Source organism: Gossypium hirsutum, chromosome A11, assembly GCF_007990345.1.
Source record: "Gossypium hirsutum isolate 1008001.06 chromosome A11, Gossypium_hirsutum_v2.1, whole genome shotgun sequence".
NCBI classification, from domain to species: domain Eukaryota; kingdom Viridiplantae; phylum Streptophyta; class Magnoliopsida; order Malvales; family Malvaceae; genus Gossypium; species Gossypium hirsutum.
This window is the reverse complement of record NC_053434.1, coordinates 71,281,798-71,291,766: the sequence shown is the minus strand read 5'-3', so window position 1 is coordinate 71,291,766 and position 9,969 is coordinate 71,281,798. Positions and strand designations below refer to the sequence as shown.

General features: G+C 36.8%; 1 non-coding gene across 1 annotated transcript; it reads right to left on the bottom strand.

Annotated features, from left to right (window-relative positions):
• Positions 1–967: 967 nt before the first annotated feature.
• On the bottom strand, positions 968–1,074 carry LOC121210751 (small nucleolar RNA R71). The gene has a single exon (XR_005905866.1). It is a non-coding gene; the product is annotated as a small nucleolar RNA R71 (small nucleolar RNA).
• Positions 1,075–9,969: the final 8,895 nt, after the last annotated feature.

Sequence of the window (9,969 nt, the reverse complement as noted above, 5' to 3'; positions counted from 1 at the left end):
CTTTTCTCTGTGCGTTCTTAGTTTAGATAATTAGTTAATTAAAACAAAACCCTTTATTCTTAGGCTAGATAATAAAAAAACAGTCATTACTAGTACTTTTAGTTCCTTTGGGTTCGACAATCCTGTCTTGCTAAAACTATACTACTGTTCGATAGGCACACTTGCCTAAATCGCTATAATAGTTAGTTTCAAGAATGATTAATTATAAATTTTTAAAACCTATCATGAAACCTCGCGATCAAGTTTTTGGTGCCGTTGCCGGGGAACTAAAATATTCGGAACACTCAATTTTTATTACTTTAGCCATTTATTTTTCTTGGAATTTAATTTAATTTAATTATTATTATTACTAATTAATTTACTTTTTCTTTCTCTTGACAGGTTTTTATAGTTTATGACTAGAGGAAACCCGTCGGGATCATTACTTTTTGACGAAGTAATCAATCGCACAGTTTGTAGAAACCAAAGAGAAATAAGGCGAAGCCTAAGATACATAGAGAACGAGCAAGAAGACGATACTCAACCCCCAACCGAAGAGATGGCTGAAAACCAAGGCAATCAGCTACCTCCTGCAACTGCGGCTAATCAAAATCCTGCTCCACGTACTATGTATAAATATGTTAAACCTTCTTTAACAGGAACTGAGTCAAGTATAGTTAGACCTACTATTGCTGTGAATAATTTCAAACTGAAACCTAATACAATTCAGATGATACAGTAGTATGTTCAGTTTGATGGTTTGTAGGATGAGGATCCCAACACTCACTTGGCGAATTTTTTGGAGTTTTGTGACACTTTCAAAATTAATGGCATTTCTGATGATGCCATTCGCCTTCAGTTATTCCCTTTTTCATCGAGAAACAAAGCTAAACAGTGGTTGAACTCGTTACCACGAGGGTCCATTAGTACTTGGGAATAAATGACCTAAAAATTTCTACTAAAATATTTTTCGCTGGCTAAAACGGCTAAGTTACGTAATGATATCTCTTCTTTTGTATAGATGGACTTAGAAACACTTTACGATGCATGGGAGAGATACAAGGATCTATTGCTAAGGTGCCCTCACCATGGGTTACCACTATGGTTGCAAGTTCAAACGTTCTACAATGGTGTGAATCCTTCGACAAGACAGATGATTGACGCATCTACTGGAGGAACCATCAACAACAAAACACTTGAAGAGGCTTATGAATTCATTGAAGAAATGTCACTGAATAATTATCAGTGGCAAGTCATGAGGACTAAGCCAACAAAAACAGCAGGCGTTTATAACGTCGACTCAATTACTATGTTGTCAAATCAGGTAGAACTTCTCAATAAAAAGATTGATGGTTTACTTGGTTCTACACAGGTACATCCAGTAACAAGGTGTGCCTCAAGTGGAAGAGGTGTGCATACAGAATATCAATCCTTCAATCCTACAACCAAAGAGGAACAAGTCAACTATATGGGCAACAATAACTTTAGATCTCAAAATAACCCATACAGTAATACTTATAATGCAGGTTGGAGCAACCACCCAAATTTCTCCTAGGGTGGTCAAGGGAATCAAAAGCCATAAAATCCTTAGGGTTTTCAACAACTGCCTTATCAACAAGAGAAGAAATCGGACCTTGAGGAGATGCTCTCTAAATTCATCTCCGTGTCAGAAAAATCATTTCCAAAATACCGAGACTGCACTTAAGAATCAACAAGCATCGATCCAAGGGCTCAAAACTCAGATAAGCCAGCTATCCAAACTGAACTCAAAAAGACCACTAGGAAATTTACTTAGTAACACCAAATCAAGAGAGCATATCAAAGCAGTTACACTAAGGAGTGGGAAAGTGTTAGCGGAATCTGAAAAGAAGTTAGCACAAGAAGCCATGGAAAGAGAGAGGAGGGAAGAAAAAATCGAAAATAGTGACAAACCAGTGCCAGAGGAATATAAACCACCAGTTCCATATCTAGCAAAATTAAAAAAGGATCGCATTGATGCACAATTCGGTAAGTTTCTTGAACTTTTTAAGCAATTACATATCAACTTACCTTTTGTTGAAGCCATCTCGTTGATGCCTACCTACGCAAAATTTTTGAAGGAGCTTCTAACAAATAAAAGGAAGTTCAAGGACTTATCTACAGTAGAACTCAACGAGGAGTGCTCAGCCATACTCCAAAACAAGTTGCCAACCAAACTGAAAGATCCAGGAAGTTTTACTATCCCTTGCTTAATTGGTAGTCTGAATGTTGAAAAAGCACTAACTGATTTAGGCGCTAGCATTAATTTGATGCCATATAAAATGTTCAAACAACTTGGTCTTGGGGAACCTAAACCTACTAGGATGAGTATTCGATTAGCCGATAGATTTGTTAAATATCCTAAGGGTATTATAGAAGACGTACTCGTAAAAGTAGATAAATTTATATTCCCTGTTGTTTTTGTTGTGCTTGACATGGATGAAGATGTGGAAGTACCCTTAATTTTAGGGCACCCATTCCTAGCCACTGCTAGAGCTGTAATCGATGTGGGAGACGGTAAACTAGTACTTAGAGTAGGTGACGAGGAGATTATCTTTAAAATTTACGATGCCATGAGATTCTCTAGGGAACAGGATGATTCTTGTTATTTCATTAACTCTATTAATCATATTACTTAAGGTTCTTTTTAGGAAATTGTACAAGAGGAGACGACGGAACCATATTCAGCTTAAGGTGAGAAGACAGGTGCGAAAACTAATGACCATTCGTCAAGACAAGTAGAATATGAGGACATTAAGATAAACGATAAACTTAAGCAAAAACCCTCTGTTGAGGAGCCTCCCAAACTGGAACTTAAACAATTACCAAACCACTTAGAATACGCATTTCTTAGAAATAATTCTACATTACCCGTTATTATTGCTTCTAATTTGCAACCCAAGGAGAAAGAGGAATTAATCCAAGTATTAAAAAAACATAAAAAGGCCATAGCTTGGAAAATTTTTGACATTAAAGGAATCAACCCATATTTTTGCACCCACAAAATTTTGATGAAAGATGAATACAAACCGTGTGTGCAAGCTTAAAGACGTCTAAATCCCAACATGAAGGAAGTTGTAAAAGCTGAGGTAATTAAAATTCTAGATGCTGGAATTATTTATCTTATTTCTAACAATTCTTGGGTAAGTCCAGTGCAGGTTGTCCCCAAGAAAGGAGGCATGACGGTTGTGACCAATGAGAAGAATAAATTAATCCCAACAAGAATAGTCACAGGGTGGAGAGTTAGCATAGACTACAGGAAAATGAATGATGCCACAAGAAAAGATCACTTCCCCTTGTCATTCATTAACCAAATGTTGGAAAGATTATCCGGACACATGTATTACTGCTTTCTAGATGAACTCTCTGGTTACTTCCAAATCCCAATAGCTCCTGAAGATCAAGAAAAGACGACATTCACATGCCCATATGGTACGTTCGATTATCGTAGAATGTCTTTTGGTTTATGTAATGCTCCTACCACTTTTCAGCGCTGTATGACGGCCATATTCGACGAACTCGTGGAAGATATCATGGAAGTATTCATGGATGATTTTTCAGTATTCGGTAACTCTTTCCATCTCTACCTTAAAAATTTAAAATGAGTTTTAATAAGATGTAAGGAAACAAACCTTGTGCTTAACTGGGAGAAATGTCACTTCATGGTTCAAGAAGGAATTGTATTAGGGCATAAAATTTCTAGTAAAGGGATTGAGGTGGACAAATCTAAAATAGAAAAAATCGAAAAATTACCACCCCCTAGTTCGATTAAGGCTATTAGAAGCTTTTTAGGACATGCTGGTTTTTATAGAAGATTTATTAAGGATTTTTCTAAAATAGCTAAGCCTTTGACTAAATTGCTAGAAAAAGATATACCTTTTAACTTTGATCAGGAATGTTTAGAAGCATTTAATACTTTAAAGGATAAATTAATTAATGCTCCAATCATAATTGCACTTGATTGGAACTTGCCATTTGAACTAATGTGTGATGCGAGTGACTTTGCAGTTAGGTGCAGTATTGGGACAGCGAAGAGACAAGCATTTTCAACCTATCTATTATGCCAGCAAAACCTTAACGGCTGCACAAGAAAACTATACTACTACAGAAAAAGAGTTACTAGTTGTGGTTTTTGCATTTGAGAAATTTCGATCATATCTCATATTGTCTAAAGTTGTTGTTTACATTGATCATTCCTCCCTTCACTACCTTTTAAATAAAACTGATACAAAACCTCGACTCATTCGATGGATTCTCCTATTGTAGGAATTCAACTTGGAGATTCAGGATAAGAAAGGAGCTAAAAATCTTGCGGCTGATCATCTTTCCAGGCTCGAGAAATCCAATACCAGAGAACTAATGACATTGAAATAAATGATTCGTTCCCTGAAGAATAATTTTTCGCTATATCTAACTCTGAGGTACCTTGGTTTGCAGACATCACGAATTTTTTAGCTGCTAACATTATCCCAAAAAGGTTAACACACCAGCAAAAGAAGCGATTCTTTAATGATGTGAAAACTACTTTTGGGATGATCCATTTTTGTTTGGCAGATGTGCAAATCAAGTCATTAGAAGATGCGTTACAGGATCAGAAACATCAAAAATATTGGAACATTGCCACTCAGGGCCAACTGGAGGACACTATAGTGGAACTAAGACCGCACACAAAATACTTGAATAAGGTTTTTATTGGCCTTCGTTATTCAAAGATGCTATCAGGTATGTTACTTCATGTGACAAATGCCAACGGACAGGTAATGTATCTAAACATGATGAAATGCCTCAAAACTATATACTTTCATGTGAAATATTTGACGTTTGGGGTATCGATTTCATGGGCCCATTCCCCAGTTCATTTGGGAATAAATACATCTTAGTAGTAGTTAACTACATGTCCAAATGGGTAAAAGCCCAAGCTCTACCTACTAATGATGCTAGAGTGGTAGTACATTTCCTTAAAAGACTCTTCTCGAGATTCGAAGCACCTAAAGCAATTATCAATGACAGGGGCACTCATTTTTGTAATACCCAATTTGAAAAAACCCTTAAGAAATACGAAGTTCATCACAGAAAAGCCACCCCATACCATCCTTAAACTAATGGACAAGTTGAAGTAGCAAACTGAGAGCTCAAACGGATCCTTGAAAAAATAGTAGCATCAAATAGAAAAGACTGGGCAATGAAAGTAGACAATGCCTTATGGGCTTACAGAACTACTTTTAAGACTCCCATAGGGACATCACCTTGCAAACTTGTTTATGGAAAAAGTTGTCATCTACCATTCGAACTAGAGCATAAAGCTTTTTGGGCTATTAAATTTCTAAACCTTGATCCCGAACTTGCAGGAAAAAATAGGTTGATGCAGCTGAACAAGCTTAATGAATGGCGAGCCAATGTATATGAAAATTTACGCCTATACAAGGAAGTGACAAAGCGGCACCATGACATTCGTTTAAAGCAACGAAAACAATTTGAAATTGGAGATCTCGTCTTACTATATAACTCAAGACTCAAATTGTTTCCCGAAAAACTAAAATCACGATGGTCAGGACCCTTCGTAATTCAATCTGTTCTTCCATATGGCACAATAGAGGTAAGTCACCCATCATACGATACTTTCAAAATAAATGGACACCGTCTTAAACTTTATAATGGTGAGAATTTTAAAGTCAATAGAGAGGAGCTACGACACCACAAACCGCCCTGAATAAACCAACAAGGTAACAATCGAGCTTAGACTATAAACAAGCGCTTCTCGGGAGGCAACCTGAATACTAACGGTTTTTAATTATTTACATTTCAAGTTTTAAACATTTAGGTCACAACCAGAGTACTTATAGCACAGGTTCCCAACTCCACATGGCCTAGAACACGGCTGTGCTTAAGGCCGCGTGACCAACACGGATGGAAACACGGCCATGTGATATGGCCGTGCAGAAATAGGGTAGAAGATTTCCCCAAACATGGGCTGCGATAAAACGCCACGGCCGTGCGACATGGTCGTGGTCGAATCTGCCAAATAAACACGGTCCTTTAACTCAGTATACATCACTCTCGTTTACCTTCAGCTGATAATATCCCGATCTCAAATCAATTTACTTATTAAATAAGAAATAATAAAAATGATTAAAGTATATTATAATAATATAATATAATAAAGTAATTAAATAAAACAAATAAAATAAAAGAATGTATGAAAATGAGACAGAGCAGGAAAGAAAGAAAGAAAAAGAAAAGGAAAATTTAGGGTTTTGGAGTTCCAAGCTTGATTGGTAAGTCATTTTGATCCCTTTTCTTGTAATTTTGATGTCTATGGAATCCTAGGAAAGAATACTACTTGAGTTATGTTGAAATTTAGAAAGATATTAAAGTTTTAGATGTTGATTAAGTTGAATAAATGGAAGAATTAAGTGTTAATTTGATGGAAATTCAAGTTAGAAGTTGGAGAAGGATTAAATTGTGAAAGAAAATATAGGTCTTGCAATAATAGGGATTGAATTGAGAAGATGTTATAATTAGTGTTTTATGCTGAAAATTTAAGAGTTGGAATAGTTTAAAATGATAATTGAATGAAAATATAGGATTTATTTTGAAGAAAAAGAATAGTTATAGTGGAAGGACTAAATTGGAATTTAAGTAAAAGAAACATGGAAATACCAGAGTGTGTTATTAAATAATATATATTGATAATTTTAAATATTAAATTTTATGTAGCCAACGTAGCACCGGAAACATCATTGAAAAAGGGAAAGGAGAAAGTGAACAAGGATATCGAGTAAACTCGAGAAATTTGGTTTGTATTTCTATAAACATAACTATGCTTAATGATTTAATACAATATAATTGCTATTCTTAGTAGTTAGAATGTATAATGAATGAAATGTAATGATTTGTACACCCTATTAACAAGTGTCGGACTAGTCGGATATAATTGGCATGCTATAGGATTGGAAGTGTTCAGGGATATTCCGACTGTGTGTTGATGAGACACTATATGTGTCGACTATTGTGACTATTTCGGATTCATTTCGAAGAGGTACTCTGTACCTGATTATGACTGTTACTGCTACTGTTACTGTTACCCTACAGTGTATTCCAGTTTTGGAGGATGAAACACTGTGCATTATCCCCGGTGTGTGGGTTGGATCCGTGTATCCGTCCTGGTCTGAGTTATGTTAATAGGGGTAATTGAAAGTACTAAAGACAAAGACTGACTGCTATTGATTATGTGACTGTGACTGTTATACAAGTATTGAAAGATATTGAATGATATGAAAAGTATAAAAAGATTTGTTTAAATACATTTAAGAGCTATAAGTTAAAGGTAAGTGATGAAGCTAATAAGATTATGAAATAAAAAGTTATGTTACAATGTATATACATAGCTTATTATTGTTTTAAGTATTAGTTTATAGAAATACCACTGAGTGTATACTCAGCGTACGGTATGTTTCCATGCGCAGGTCTAGGTACGAAACAAAGTTAAGGACTCAGCATCCAAGCCAATCCCGGACTCAAATTGGTGAATACTTTTCTTTTGGTAAAATGGTATGTACCTAGGTTGTTAAGGTGTTATTTTGTATATGATAGTGTATAAACATGAAAGTTGTTGAAGCATGGTATGAAATATGTATCTTTTAGAAATTAAATTTACATGAGTTTGACTAGTATGATAATGTAGTAAATTTTGATATGAATTATGGTAAGTGATCTTTAAGAGGTTTTAAAGTGAATGAATGAATATTTGCTAAGTCTAAGTGGCATAATGTATGATATTTGGTTTAAGAATTATCAGTAAATGTTTGGGCAAGAATAGATGTGTTTAGCAAGTGAAAATAGCATAAAAATAGTCAAAAATCATGTTGTCACATGGCCAAGGCACATGGGCGTGTGCTCAGGCCGTGTGGCCCTCTGTTTATTTCACATGGGCTGTTCCCACGGTCGTGTGTGCAAGTCAAATCTGCCCACGGCTTAGCCCCACGGCCATGTTCCAGGCCACACGGGCATGTCCCAAGTCACACGAGCGTGTGCCCCTATCTCTAAGGAAAAATTTCTAAAGTTTCCAGTTTAGTCCCGAATACTTCTAAAACATATTTTGGGCCCTGTAGGCCCATATTAGGGACTTTATGATGAAATTTGATGAATATTGATCTAAATGTAAAGTGTATGACTGGGTTTTGTATAAATGTTAGTGTATAAGTCTAGTAATATCTCGTAGCCTTATTCCAGTGACAGCATGGGGTCAAGGGGTGTTACACTTACCCTGTTGCATCAACAAACATCCTAAACGGACATGTCATGCATCACTGTAAACAGTAAACACCTTTCCAGACTCTGACTGTATTAAAACAGGGGCCTCAGTCAGTATAGTTTTGAGCTTCTTGAAGCTCTCTTGCTGCACATCAGTCCAGTTAAATGGCATTCCCTTGGGTAACAGCTTAGTCAAAAGTGCCACAATTAGTGAAAACCCTTCTACAAAAGGTCGATAATACCCTACCAGTCCTAGAAAACTTTGGATCTCAGATACAGTCTTAGGCTGCTTCCAATCTAAGACAGCCTCAGTCTTTCGAGGATCGACTCTGATCCCCTCAGTAGAAACCACATGTCCCAGAAACGCTACTTCATGTAACCAGAACTCACATTTACTGAACTTGGCATGCATTTGTTTCTCTCGTAGAACCTGTAGAACCACTTTGATGTGTTCATCGTGCTTATCCTCGGTCCTCGAATACACCAGTATGTCCTCAGTAAATACCACTACGAACTGATCCAGATAGGGCTGGAACACTCAGTTCATCAGATCCATAAAAACTGCTGGTGCATTTGTCAGTCCAAATGGCATTGCTAGGAACTTGTAGTGTCCATAATGGGTCCTAAACATCGTCTTATGCACGTCAGCCTTCTTAAATCTCAACTGGTGATACCCTGATCGGAGATCAATCTTAGAGAAAACTAAAGCTCCTCGGAACTGGTCGAATAGATCATCTATCCTTGGTAGAGGGTACTTATTCTTTATGGTCAACTTGTTCAGTTATCGGTAGTCAATGCACATATGCATGGATCCATCCTTCTTTTTCATGAACAGAACTGGTGCTCCGCATAGAGACACACTAGGGCGAATGAACCTATGATCCAGTAACTCCTGAATCTGAGCCTTAAGCTCCACGAGCTCTTTTGGTGCCATTCTATAGGGAACGATGGGACACTAGAGCTGTACCAGGAAGGAGCTCAATCCCAAACTTTACTTCACGATTCGGAGGTAATCTAGGTAGCTCTTCAGGAAAAACATCTGGAAAATCCTTAACCGTCCTGATATCCTTAACTAAAGAATCTCTAGAATCTGAAACACTGATGTAGGCCAAATACGCCTCACATCCCTTACAAACCAACTTTTCTGACCTCAATGTAGAAATCACATTTGATAAGTAATTTCGACGTTCCCCAATTACGACTACCTCACTATCCTCCTCCATTCTCAGTATGACTCTTTTTGTGGCACAATCTAAGCTCACTCGGTGCTTGACCAACCAGTCCACTCCCAGTACCAGATCAAACTCTCCAAAAGGTAGTTTCATCAGATCAGCTAGAAAAATAGGCCCTTGAACCTCTAAAGGAACATCTCTAAACAACTTATTTACCCTTACTGATTGTCTTAGCGAACTCAGTACGGCCACCTCACTTGTAGTGCTCTCAACCAAGATACCTAAGTTCTCTGACACAGTACAGGCTATATAGGAGTGAGTGGATCCTATATCTATTAGTGTAGTATAAGGTACATTATAAATAGAGAACGTACCCGTGATAACGTCCGGAGTGTAACAACCCAATTTAGACCCTAATCAGAAAGTGGTTTCGGGACCATGAATCTGAGTTAGAAAAATATTTAAAAATTATTTTTTGTGTTTATTATGTGTGAATTTATATATGTGAAATTTTCGTGATTTAATTTTGTCGTTTGAGTGTCCGATT